Below are 12,507 nucleotides of genomic sequence, written 5' to 3' on the forward strand. Positions count from 1 at the left end.
ACAACCCAGAAGCCAAGCTACTCCATATTCTGGAGAGTATTATACCACAACGTTGTATTGCTGTAATATAGACTAAATTGGGCTGTTTGAGACAAAACAATTTTCCTCACAAAAACCCAGTAAATAAATATTTGTGTTACGCAACCAAAAATTTCCTCCAAGTTAAAAGATAAAAATTTTATGATATATTTTGATATGGCTTAATGGCAATATTCTAACCATGTTGTTAAAAATGTTAAAAGCAATTTATCCCATTTCATATCTTAATTTTATACCTATTACACTTATATGCACTTATATGCACGCGCGCGCGAATACTATAAATTAAAGGAGGACAAAAACAAACGTAAGGGTGTTGCGAATGTTGCCATTTGTTATTTTTTTTTCAAAGAGATATTTAATTAACTCACAAACCTAGTGTGAGATCTCAAGGCGTGTGGCCTGCTGAACAACGTTGATGTGGTTGTGAGCGTGTCTCGAGCTGCGGCTTTGCCGCGCGGAGCGTAGCGGGGACCCTGCAGCGCGGATGTTCACGTTAAGGCCGAGCGTGATGCGAGTACACGCCCTGCCGCCGCGGCCCAGCGGGGGGCTCGAACACGCTCGCCAAGCGGCCGCCCGTCGCGTGATTGGCTTCGTGGCCGCAGCGGAGCGCCACTGGCGCCGTGACGTTTCACCCCCCCCCCCCCCCCGTCCTCCACTTTCCTCTTCCTTGTTCCCCCCGCCATTCCCTCCTCCAACGCAAGGCCTCCTGACCGCACAGCTGTGATCTCCCGCCCGTGCTGTGTCAACACGGGAGCAATAATACCTCACGTGGTGACCGTGGGAGGAGGAGGGGGGAGGCCGGCTCGCAATTAACCACGTGCGAAATGAAAACAATGGCTCCCGGATCGATGGCTGGGCCTGGAGTTGAATGAGGGGGGGGGGGGTGTTCGCTCGCGCTCTGGCGGTGTTTGTGTAGCTCAAGGAGGGGTTGCAGGTTTAGGGGCGCACTTCTTTTTTTCCGGTCCGGCATGAGCGAAGCGGCGCGCGGGAGCAAAGAAAGATGAATATTGGTTTGCTCTAACTACGCTACCGATGTATTAACGCCAGTCCTCTGTGAATAATCGAGAAGGAACCTAGCGTATACGAGTGTAGCGTTTCTCACTGGGTTGCCTCTTAGCGTTGAGCAGAAGAAAAAATTTCACAATTACTTTTCTCCCTCTCAAATAAATACTCTTTAAAAATAAAAATAAGATAATAATTATTAGTCAAACATGCGAATTGAAAACCAAATAATGATGATGGGTTCATCCACACTTTATATCTCAAAACTGTTACGCATACACACAATGGATGATGGATCGGCAGAAATAAAAAAAATATATATATATATCATTTGAAATGTGACGTATTTCGTTCCATTAAAATAGCTTGCCACCCGGCCTTACATGCCACGGAACTGTCAAATAAATCAAGTTGGATTGTTTCTTCGGTAAATTGAATCGCGCGCTGTCTCAGACGAATCCTTAGTCGTAGAACAAGAGCCTGATACATTATGTTAAAAAAAAATTTGGTTCACATGCCAGAAAAGTAAAACTCAATACAACATTCGAACAGTTATTTATCGTAATGGTTTTATTTAAGTAGCAGCGTGTTTTAAATATAATGAAAGCGTTTTTGGTATATACATACGTATATTATATATATATATATATATTCATACATATATATTCGAATTCAGTCCCATTAATTTTTATATCTGTAGTAAAATAATTACACCAAGTTAAGGTGGGGAACTGTTAAAAAGGACTTATCGGTTTGAATAGGCACTTATGACTCTTATTAAATAAAATTATTTTTGAGCATTCTCACTGAAACAGCAATCAATTATTGGTTTTTCAAGCATGTTTTGCTAAGTTATTTAATGAACCATTCAATTATTAGCTGGACTCGCGCACGAGAGATCCAAACATGCATAACGGTTTGCTGGTAACTTTAAAAAATTGTTTTAGACAGGAGTTATATAGGTAATTGTTCAAATTTTGAATTTAATTCTATAGTAAATATACATAAAAACAGGATAAAAATTGCAACTTTAAAAGCACATCTATTTGGTGAATGTTCTTTTTAGGCTTTAAAAATGTTCAATTGAGGATCTGCGAAGAAAAATTGTTAAATTATTCAAGTCTATAAATATAAAAAAAAATTGATTTTAACTGTGGTGTAATTAATTCACATGAAGTATTGTCATTCACAGAGAAAATTTAACATATAATTTCAGTAGCTGCATTAGCATGGTCTATAGCAGGGACGGTGAACCTTTATTGGTGAACGTGCCCATTTTTATGAAAAAAAATCGTGCGGCCATGACGTTCCATCTAAGAATCTTGACTCAATGTTAATGATAACAATAATAATGAATTTAAAAAAACTAGATGCTATTGACTTATAAACTTTTTATTTACAACTATAAATTTGTACACAAATAGAAATGTTTACAATTTTATGTTTATTTAAATAAAAGCAAAAATTAGTTTGATTTCTGCTGTTGCAATTACATGCTAAATATATTATATCAGGCTCGTACTTTGTTACTGTTAACAGAATCCAAGCTGAACAGAAGTCCTCTGAGAAACGGTTTTAATGCAAGTTTTTAATGTGATTCATTTATGAAAATAATGACTCACAGCATAGGTTGATGAAAATATTGTAAATATGTCAAAATCAAGATTATTCAGAAAACGTTTTATGTCTGGAATTGAATTCCACGTTTCCATAATTTTGGTATTGGTATTTTTTCTCATATTGCCCGATAGTCTTTCTTTTACATACAATTCCAACTTTCCTTAATTCGATAAATTTTTAAAATCCATATTGAACTAGATGGTAAGTCAATCATTTGCATTTAAAATTCTTCAATATTTTACCAATCAAATATAGATATGTTCAATTTATCCAATGAAGTCACATTAGCATTCACAATTTATTTGAATGTTTCAGATAATTCTTTGAACTAACAAAATCTTGCTGAAAATTCTTCGATTGATGAATAAATTATCGAATTAAACTCTTTAGTGACTTTTTCTTCGTCCGGCTTTACGTGTTAATACAATTCTTTGGTGTTTTTTTTTTAGGTTTGGAAAATACTTGTTATTGGTAACAATATCGTTACAGCAAACTTGCAATTGAACCTCAAAAGCACTATGGATATCTATTAAAACAAGAATCGTTTGATTTGTAACATGAAGCTTTTTGTTCAATTCGTTGAAATGTTGGCACAAATCTGTAAAAAACTTTAATTCTGAAACAGCCTGATTTCTTCCAAACAATCAAAAAAAATCTTTGAAGTACGTTACCGCGACTCAACCAGCGAAGCCATTACACACTGAGTTGACATCATAACAAATCATAAAATATTAGTTTATTTGAAATCTGCGACGATATGACACTAACTACTTTTGTGACTATTGCCATTGCATTTTCAAGGGAGTCAAAACAACTCTTAGCGCACAAGGCTTGTTGCTGAATGATGCACTGGAATTCAAGAATTGAATGTCCCTAGTGTGTTTTAAATGTACTGATACAACTATTTTTGCACACAATACTTGGAGCAGCATCAGTAGTTATCGAAATTATTTTACTTAAATCAGTTGGCATTCCAAAATTATTCTTTCGCTTGACATTGATAAGCTTGTTGCGTGTGCTCCGCATACGCACATCAAGATGTGCCGCGCGGCGCCTAACCGCGCGCCGATGCAACCAGCACAAGCCAAGTATTCGCGCGCTGCGCGCATGTCGTTCGGAGCAGCTCGGGAGCCCTCGGGGAAGCTCGTTTTGGCGGGCTGCCAACCGGACATCGCCGAAGGCGCCTGTTCCGGTTGCCCCGACCGAGAACAATCTGCCATGTTCGATACTAGCAGTTCACAGAGTATAAAAGCGGTCCCATTTTCCGCTGAGGGAGGAGACTCGTCGCGACCACCAGCGACACCAGCCGGAGGCCCTGCTGGCCTTCCCTGCCGAAGGAAGCTACACCGTCAACACGTCTCGCCGGTCTGCCGTCACGCTGCCCGTCGGAAGAAGCTACCACTTGGTAAAGTACTGTTTCGTCGTAGACACCTACATACCGAGTGGGTAGAAACTTAGAGTGGGAAGAGGGGCAGGGGTGGAGACGGCGGTGTGAGCTTGTGAGTCCCGATGAAAGACTTTACATCTGACTGGACACACAACACTTAGGTGCGAATCCCGGCAGCGACACGTGAAGAATAATCCCAGTCCCCACACCGACGAGCATTTCTCCCGCTACGATAGTTTGGGGAGATAGTCAATGGTAACCATTGAATCGACGAATAAAAACTTGCCCTCAGAAATACGTGTCCACAAGAGTAATCAAAGTTGACGACTAGTTATATTAATAATTAGAGGTCTGCGTACCCTCGTGAAAACATGAATAGTGGTCCATTTTTGTATTAGTCATGCTGTGTATAAATAGCATGTTAGTTAAATGATATTAATGATTATTAATGATTATGGTGATGTTTGCTAACTTGCGCATTCACAGAGGTGTGTCGCATTATATTCAATAAGTCGAGGGGTCTTGTTATATACCTTCATTTGCACTCTGGAAATTTATGTACGTTAATTGCTTGTAACTAAGCTTATGTTTTGACGGTGTACCCAGCGCTAAGCGCGGTGCCAAGTATGAGAGCATGGGGAATTGTGAAGTGAATTTGTTAAGCTGCATTCACGTGTCTCACGTTGCAATAATTCCTAAACGTTTCTGTTCGCAGACTTTTGCATCAGAGCCACGCCGCAAATATCAACTGTTTACATTTTTGTCATTAAAGAAGCTGTAATGAATAATTTAATGTATAAGCGATAGTAAATATGTTGTTACCATAGAGTTCTTATACTATTAGATGACACTTCGCCACACTCTGTCCCATTCCTACTCCTTGTTCCTCTCGAGTGTTTAACACGAGAGGCTACAAGCTCATATATATTGCCTTTGCTGTCCACCTTACTTGAAGCAGAGCCTCTGTGATTCTTAAACTGAAGTGTTTTTAGACCAACCTATTAGGTACAGGAGTGAGAGTTGTAATAATATTTCGTTGTAGTCTTTTGGATGTAGTTAGCGATTTTCACTCGTTCTTCTAAAAAGCTTTCGACGGGACTTTCTTCATCCAATATTGTTGTATATTATTTCTTATCAAGTAAAGCCACAGACTTTGGACCTTCCGAAAAATCTGGATGTCAGGACCAATTGATGATATGCCATAACACTCCTCAAATACTCTTTTGAATATTAGTTCATGAATAATGCTGTGATATCTAAAGATATACCGGGAAATGTCAAGTAACTCTACGAGATTACCTTTACAAATCTACAGTTTCACATTTGCTTTATCCGTATTTCTCGATTTTTCTTTACCCAGATTTTGGTATTCGTCACAACAGGGATATTTGCTTCCTCCATACTTCCTGTAGTTTAGTACTGGAAGGTTTCGCAGTAACAGAAAGTGTTTCTTTCATTTCCTTGAGATGGTAAATAAAAATTTAAAGTACTTGTTCCTTTAAAAGTAGCCAAGCTCCTAAAAACTTTTCACTAGATACCTTTTCTATCACCAAATTCCTTTATTTATTCACATTTTAATGTTCAGTTACCGGAAAAAGATGAAAGAAATACATTAACAACCATTAGTACAATAAGTTCAATATTAGAAATTTCACTATTTTGATATAAAAGTGATCCGTTTGTGAAACCCCTAAATTGTATCCAATCTTCTGGAAATTTTACATATATATCTTTTTACATCACCGAGACTCGGGGAGTAAGCGAAATCACGTCTTTGGAATAATCAAACACCCTAATAATATACAAACAAAATCGTTTCAACATGTTTCTTCAGTACATTTAATATTCAGACTTGTTTAAATGGTTTTCTTAAGTAATGTTGGGTTCGTTTCGTGTATTTGGTTATTGAGATATTATTATTAAATTAACTTTTTTTGACGTGACAAAGTCTAATAAATCGATGAACGCCGGCTGCACGCACGAAAAAGTGTCCCACTACGGATGTGACCTGTTTGCTCATTGTACGCATGCGTGGCATCTCTCTTCCACTCGATTGGAACCACCATCGATTTGACTTTTTAATCATATTTTCGTCGTTTGAATTATTTATATTATGTAATTTAACGATCGTCCACCGATTTTCAGCACAATCGGTACGGTTATTTAAAAGTAATGTTGAAAATTCAAATACGTTTTGAACCAACAATGGTGTTTAACAGTTACACATAAAAATTCAAATTACACCCGGGATCTTTTGCACAATGTTATAAAAAAATTGTAACACATAATAAATAATTTTGGTGTATTTGGGATGCGTATTTGTTATAAAATCGTGTTAATATTATTCCCCTACCGTGAAAAAAAATTTATATATATATATAACATCTGAAACTTCATTACTTCAGTATTGCCTCGTGGGCGTGTGGTTAGCGTACCTAACTCTTACATTAAATGTTGTCGGTTCGAAACCCAGCAGCTGTGAAATTTTTATTTTGTACTTGTAAAAATAAATATGGCGCACGCAACATTTCAAAAGTAATACATATATATATATATTTGAATTAATGAATGCAATTAAAAGTTAATTTATTAACTCAATTGCACATTTCATTTCACTCCTTTGTATCCATAAAAAATAGTGATAATTCAATAAAAATTATTCAATTTTATTCATAAAAGTATGCAGATGTAGATTTTATCATGAAAAAGATAGAAAAATTAAAAAAAAATCGTCCTCAAAGAATATAATATTTTTAATGCCTAAATGGTTTGGTTGCAAAAACCTATTACGGCTCAGTCTCAGGCCGAATATGATATTTCCTTTTCTTCTGGATCAATCATTTATCAATGTTTTGTTATGACGTTGTCACGTTAAACTATCGTCCGTAAATCGACTTTACAGACAACAAATTTTTTTTTTTTTTTTTTAGAATTAGGTTTTATGGAGAGATGGAGAGGAAAAAAATAAGTTGTACATTTCTCTTCACTTCTTTTTTTTTTTCGCGGCGTGTACCTTTGTCTAAGAGCGGTCAGGTGAACGTGTCACGTGTTTGTAGGCACGCGTAAGGAACTCTCGCCGCTGCGCAGCTCCGCTGCTCTCTAAGGCTCCCCTGTTTCGCCGTGCGGCCGCCGACCTTCGCCTGTCGATCCGAGGCGGCAGCCCTGAGCGACCCTCCCTCCCCCCTCAACCAAGACCCCGGCCAGCAAGGTGTGATCGATGAGGCGGGCCGTAGGCTCACATCTCTCGCGACCGTCCTCTTGCAATGGCAATTTCTCGTCGCCTGTGTTCCGGCTTACAGGTATCCTTGCCAACAAAAGGTACAGTGACTTTTCTTTTTTTCGGCATTGCACACAGCTGGACACAGTTTGTAATCCGGCTTCAACAGAGACTATCGCCTTCGTATTATTTTTCAATTGGATCCCGGCACTCGAATTTTTTTTTTTTTTTTTTTCAGTTCGCTCAGATTGATTCTTAGTTTTCTGGGAAATAAGTTTTTCATGTTTTTGTCACAGCTTCCTGAATGAAGCTCAGTGAACTTTTTTCTCCTAAATGATATACTATAAATAACTGCGCACCACATTATTTCATGTTTTCAGTACACGAAAGGACTGACATAAATTAACTTCCTTAAATGTCATAAAATACATAAAATATAGATTAGTTTGGTAGAAAATAATTCTTTAAATAATCTAATATAATCATATACAATATTTATCAAATGAGTTTTTTTGTGGCAACGCCATATATTCCTTAATAATTCATCCAAATTTATGATTCAAACATCATTTTAAAGTTTATGTTCCCCGCTATAGAAAATTAGTTTAGTATTTTTTTGTTTTATTAAATGTTTTAGAAATTTTTTGTTTAAAATTTCATTAAAAACCTTTTCATAAAAAGCATTTTTTCAATAGGAATAACATCTGTTGATGGCATTCCTAATGTGAAATTATTATCACGCAAATCAATAAGATTTAATCAACGTAATTTTATAAATTTTTATAAAACTATTATTTATGAAACAACGTAAATAAATAAACATAATCAACTTAATTAAATCAACATATTAAATAAGGTTATTACTCCTAACTTCAATTACAATGATGCCGAACATATTACATATATATAAAGATTCATTTTTACAATAAGACATATTTATTACTTCTCTTTAAAATAAAATAGTTTTTATTAATAAATACTTGGATTAATTATCTTTACATTGTTGTACTGTGTTTAATCACAATAATGTGATAATATTCGCACGGGTCAGCTAATGTTTAGGATCTTAATTAGTTCTGACACCTAGACGTAAAGAAGTTAAATTCGCGTTTAGGTTTTCTTTCTGAATATTCATGTAATTAGTTTTGGTTTAGATGAATTTCTGAAAATGTTTCACTTTAATAGTATTTTATGTACTGTATTGTGTCAAAGTTTGTCAACAGTCGTAAGCCACACGCTATCCACTTGCTTAAAAATTCCAGAAGTTCGTTTTTAACATTTTTGACTCGCTAATTTTGGTATAGAAAACAAATACAATTTATTTTTCTGTTTTCATATTTGTGAATACAACTGAACTTTTACAGGCATGTTACTCAAATATAATTTTATCATATTAATCGTAAATAAGCAAAACAATTTCAATGCCGGATAAACCTAGTTTGAAGTGTTCAGTTTAATCCGAGTAATTTCTTTTTGGGTTTGGTATAGATGAAATTGTATAACAATTTTTTTTCCATTTTCTCCAATTTTTATATGAACTTTGATGTAGGTTTTTTTAAAAAAACAACTAATGATAAGTTAATTTTTTTTATTTACAAGTGATTTAGTTAAACATTTAACGTTTAACACATAACGTGTGCGTGCTGTCTAAGGTGCATAAATTCATTAAGATATAATTATTGCACCAAACCTGTATTCGTAAATAAACAATTTTATAACATTCTTTGAAAATAATTTTTTTATACTGCAATTAAAATATTGCCTAATTTACAGCACATCACCGAAGAACAGTCTAAATGAATCAATGTCTTCTTTCTAAAAAATTGCATTAAATTAAAAAGTACAAATCTACGGATTTGTCTTAATATTATACCTATGAATATTCTAAAATAAAATTTGGATTTTTTTTTATATTTATAATTTACATATTTGCTGTCCACCTGAAATATCACCCAAAAACGTTTTTTTCTTGGTCTGTAAAAAACCGACTGTAGTACGGAAAATCTTGATTTTGTTACAATTAGCCTAATTAGGGTTATTAAGCTTAATATGAGGCTCGCAATCCCTGAACATTAACAGAATCTGGTAAACTAATTATACAACTGCAGATTGGATGCTATTTCTGGTAGGAAAATTAATGGTTGTTGATTAATTTGGAGGAGCTTATGAATCATTGATCTGAAACGTATAGGCTACTATCAATTCCGTTATAATATACTGTATGAATCCTAAGCTTTATCTAAAACTTTAGCTCAAACCATTTTTAATGAAACGAATTATTACCGTAAAAACAAGGGCTAAAATTAAAAAAAAAAATTAAAATCTTTCTTAGTATGAAATCAGTCCGAATTTATTTTAAACCATATTAATATTATATTTAAATTTGATACAAAGCAAATTTTTAAACAACCAGGTTTAGTACAAGGAATGAAAAATTGTGTTTGAAGATAAAAAAAATAATAATTACCTTAGTTGGCATAATATGTAATTCGTTCTAAGCTATTCAATACTAGATGCTTTGAGTAAATATATAAATTTATATATATAAATAAATATTTATATATAATATATAAATAATAATATATAAACAAATATTACTATATATAAATAAATATATTTTTTCCCCTGTATGGAAAATGAGAAAATGTTTGATCAATCATTTTGTAAAATTGGAGAACATAAACATGTTTATTTACAATAAGTTCTTATAATGTTCCAAAATGTTATAGATGTTTCCAAATACTTCCAGAAGAAATAGTTTCTTGGAAATCTACCTACGCCTGTAGGCTGTGCTGCTTAAAGGAATATTTTTTCCCGAGAACGGAAAGGTAAAAAAAAATTAGCTTTGCCCTCTTCTAATACTTTTTTTTTATTTGACGCTCTTCTGAGAAAGGTCCTCGATAAGTTTTTTTCCTCCCGAGTGTCTTCCGCCGAGCACAAATATGAAAATCCGTAACCGTCTCGTCTTCCCCTTGACTTTTCATCTCGCAAATCACGCGGCGACATCTTCGCGGCTCTTCGACAGCCTCGTCCATGAGCGCAGGGAGGGGTGGGATGGGCAATCAGAGACATCTTCTCGCTACTCTGCCCACTCTTCACTCTTCACAACCCCCCCCCCCCCCTCGAGTCCTCCTGCCCGCGAGGGGATGTCGCTGGCGCGAAGGCGGGCGGTGCGGGCGGTTCTCACTTCCGCACAGGGAAATAATTTTCTGTGCGTTTACAAAAGATTCTTTTGGATCCCAGTTGCCAAGAAAAAAATATTGCAACTTTGTACTACACATGTTATTTTTGCGTAATTATATGAAATACGTTTTACGAAATAATACATGAGTTTTTATTAAGCAAATTGGCGCTTGATTTTTTATATTTTAATGATGTTTCATTGAAGCAGAATTTTTATAAATCATGGAAAAGATGATTAAATATTCAATAAATTGACTTAATTAGGTTTTTATGCGTATTATTGTGCGTATTTAATACTGGAAAGCTATTCATAGTGCGAGAGCCCTAGGCCAAATTATTTTTGTCTTATAGCAATACCGCCAAAAAACGTTAAAAAAAATCGATAGATTCCATTGCCTTAAACCCAAAAAAAAAAAATTAAAAAATTACAGAAATTTTTTGCGTCGCATCTGCATCAAAAATGACAACAAATGTTTCCCGAACTGTATGATAGCAATACGTCTCATTTTTGGAATGTAGTTGAATGACGTGTCTAAGATACAGAAAACACGTTATTCAGATGCATGTAGCTTAGCGCAAACCCAGGAAACCATTTGAAGAAATAAAATATATATATAAAAAAATATTTATCAAACCGTCTGAATACCTTCCATTTTGAGACAATTTTTAAAATAAAAAAAATCACTGTTCGATAAAAAAACATTACATGTGAAAACTGTTCGATATGATAAAATAATTTGCCCAGATGTAGAAAAAGTTGATAACAGACACATTTTTCGCAACCCCTTACTAATCAGGAAACTTTTCAATATTAAAATATCACTAAAAAGTCGCACTGAGGCGTATGAAAGTCTATGTTGAAAGCCAGTGAATATCGGAAAACACCCACTCCATGATCATAACAGCCTGCTGTCGCATGCGCTGAGTGAATCCAGGGACAAGAGCGTAACAAGTAAATAGCAGTTCTCAACACAGGAGCGTAACAAGCTCCGAAACGTTCTTTTAGTTTTTGAAAATATAGGTGACATCGAAAATGTCTGAAAACAGTTTTTTAATAATACTGATACTCGTAGATATCTTTGTACGTTCGTCCCACTAACTGGATCTGGTACTTTTTTGGCGGTTGGGTTAACACTGTAGTAACGAACTCATCACCTGACATACTGAAGTCAAGATATATCATCTGTCCATACATTTTCGAGATGTCTGCTACGATGGACATCCCCTTCTTTGGGTCGTAACGCTCAGTGTGGTGCTGTGACCGCAAGTTTCCTTGAATTCGGAGACACCGATACTGCTTTTTAAAAATGTCCCTGAACTGTAGGTATGAGTTGGTGGTGTTGAACAGCATTTCCCACCTGTAGTACGCGTGACCTTTAAGGGCAGTGCTGAAAAATTTTAGTTTCTCTGAATCGTCCTAGCGAACTCCTCAAATTTGTTAAATAAACGAATCGGGTTTTCTATTGTCCTTCCAGAGAACCAATAGCTTTGTATCAGACCACTGTCTGGCTGGGTGATGCATCAATGCAACAGGATCGAGATTCTCAAAACTGACTGTTTTATTAAGTATCTGTATTTTTGGTGTTAGCGTCATTCTCGTCGTTTCTTGTACCCTTAAATCCCTGTTTTTGACGTTCGGAAAAGTATTGTTTTGCAGTCTGCCGTGACATCATGTCTGAATTTATTTTGTACATGCACTGATCCAACTCTTTCACTGCGTTGTTGTTCTTATCTTTGACACAGTGTAGAAGTGTGACTACTCGTTGACTTATCGGCTACCAAAACCATTTCTGATCCCATCGCGTCTAAGCGACTGTGTTGTTTTGCCGCGACTTCTTCGACGTGTTCAAACTGGGTGTACAATTGTTCTGAACGATCCTGAAATTCGTCCCTTAAGTGCTCCAGCTTATCTACACATCCCGTCGATAATGCTGACAGATGGTCAGTGTTTGATGTCAATACAAGCATATCTAGGTCCTCAGAATTGGCCGTGAGTGAGCTACTTCCTGAAGAAAGTACTTCAACTTCATTCTGCCCATTCATTTTCATTTATGCT

Source organism: Bacillus rossius, chromosome 3 (genome assembly GCF_032445375.1).
Source record: "Bacillus rossius redtenbacheri isolate Brsri chromosome 3, Brsri_v3, whole genome shotgun sequence".
NCBI classification, from domain to species: domain Eukaryota; kingdom Metazoa; phylum Arthropoda; class Insecta; order Phasmatodea; family Bacillidae; genus Bacillus; species Bacillus rossius.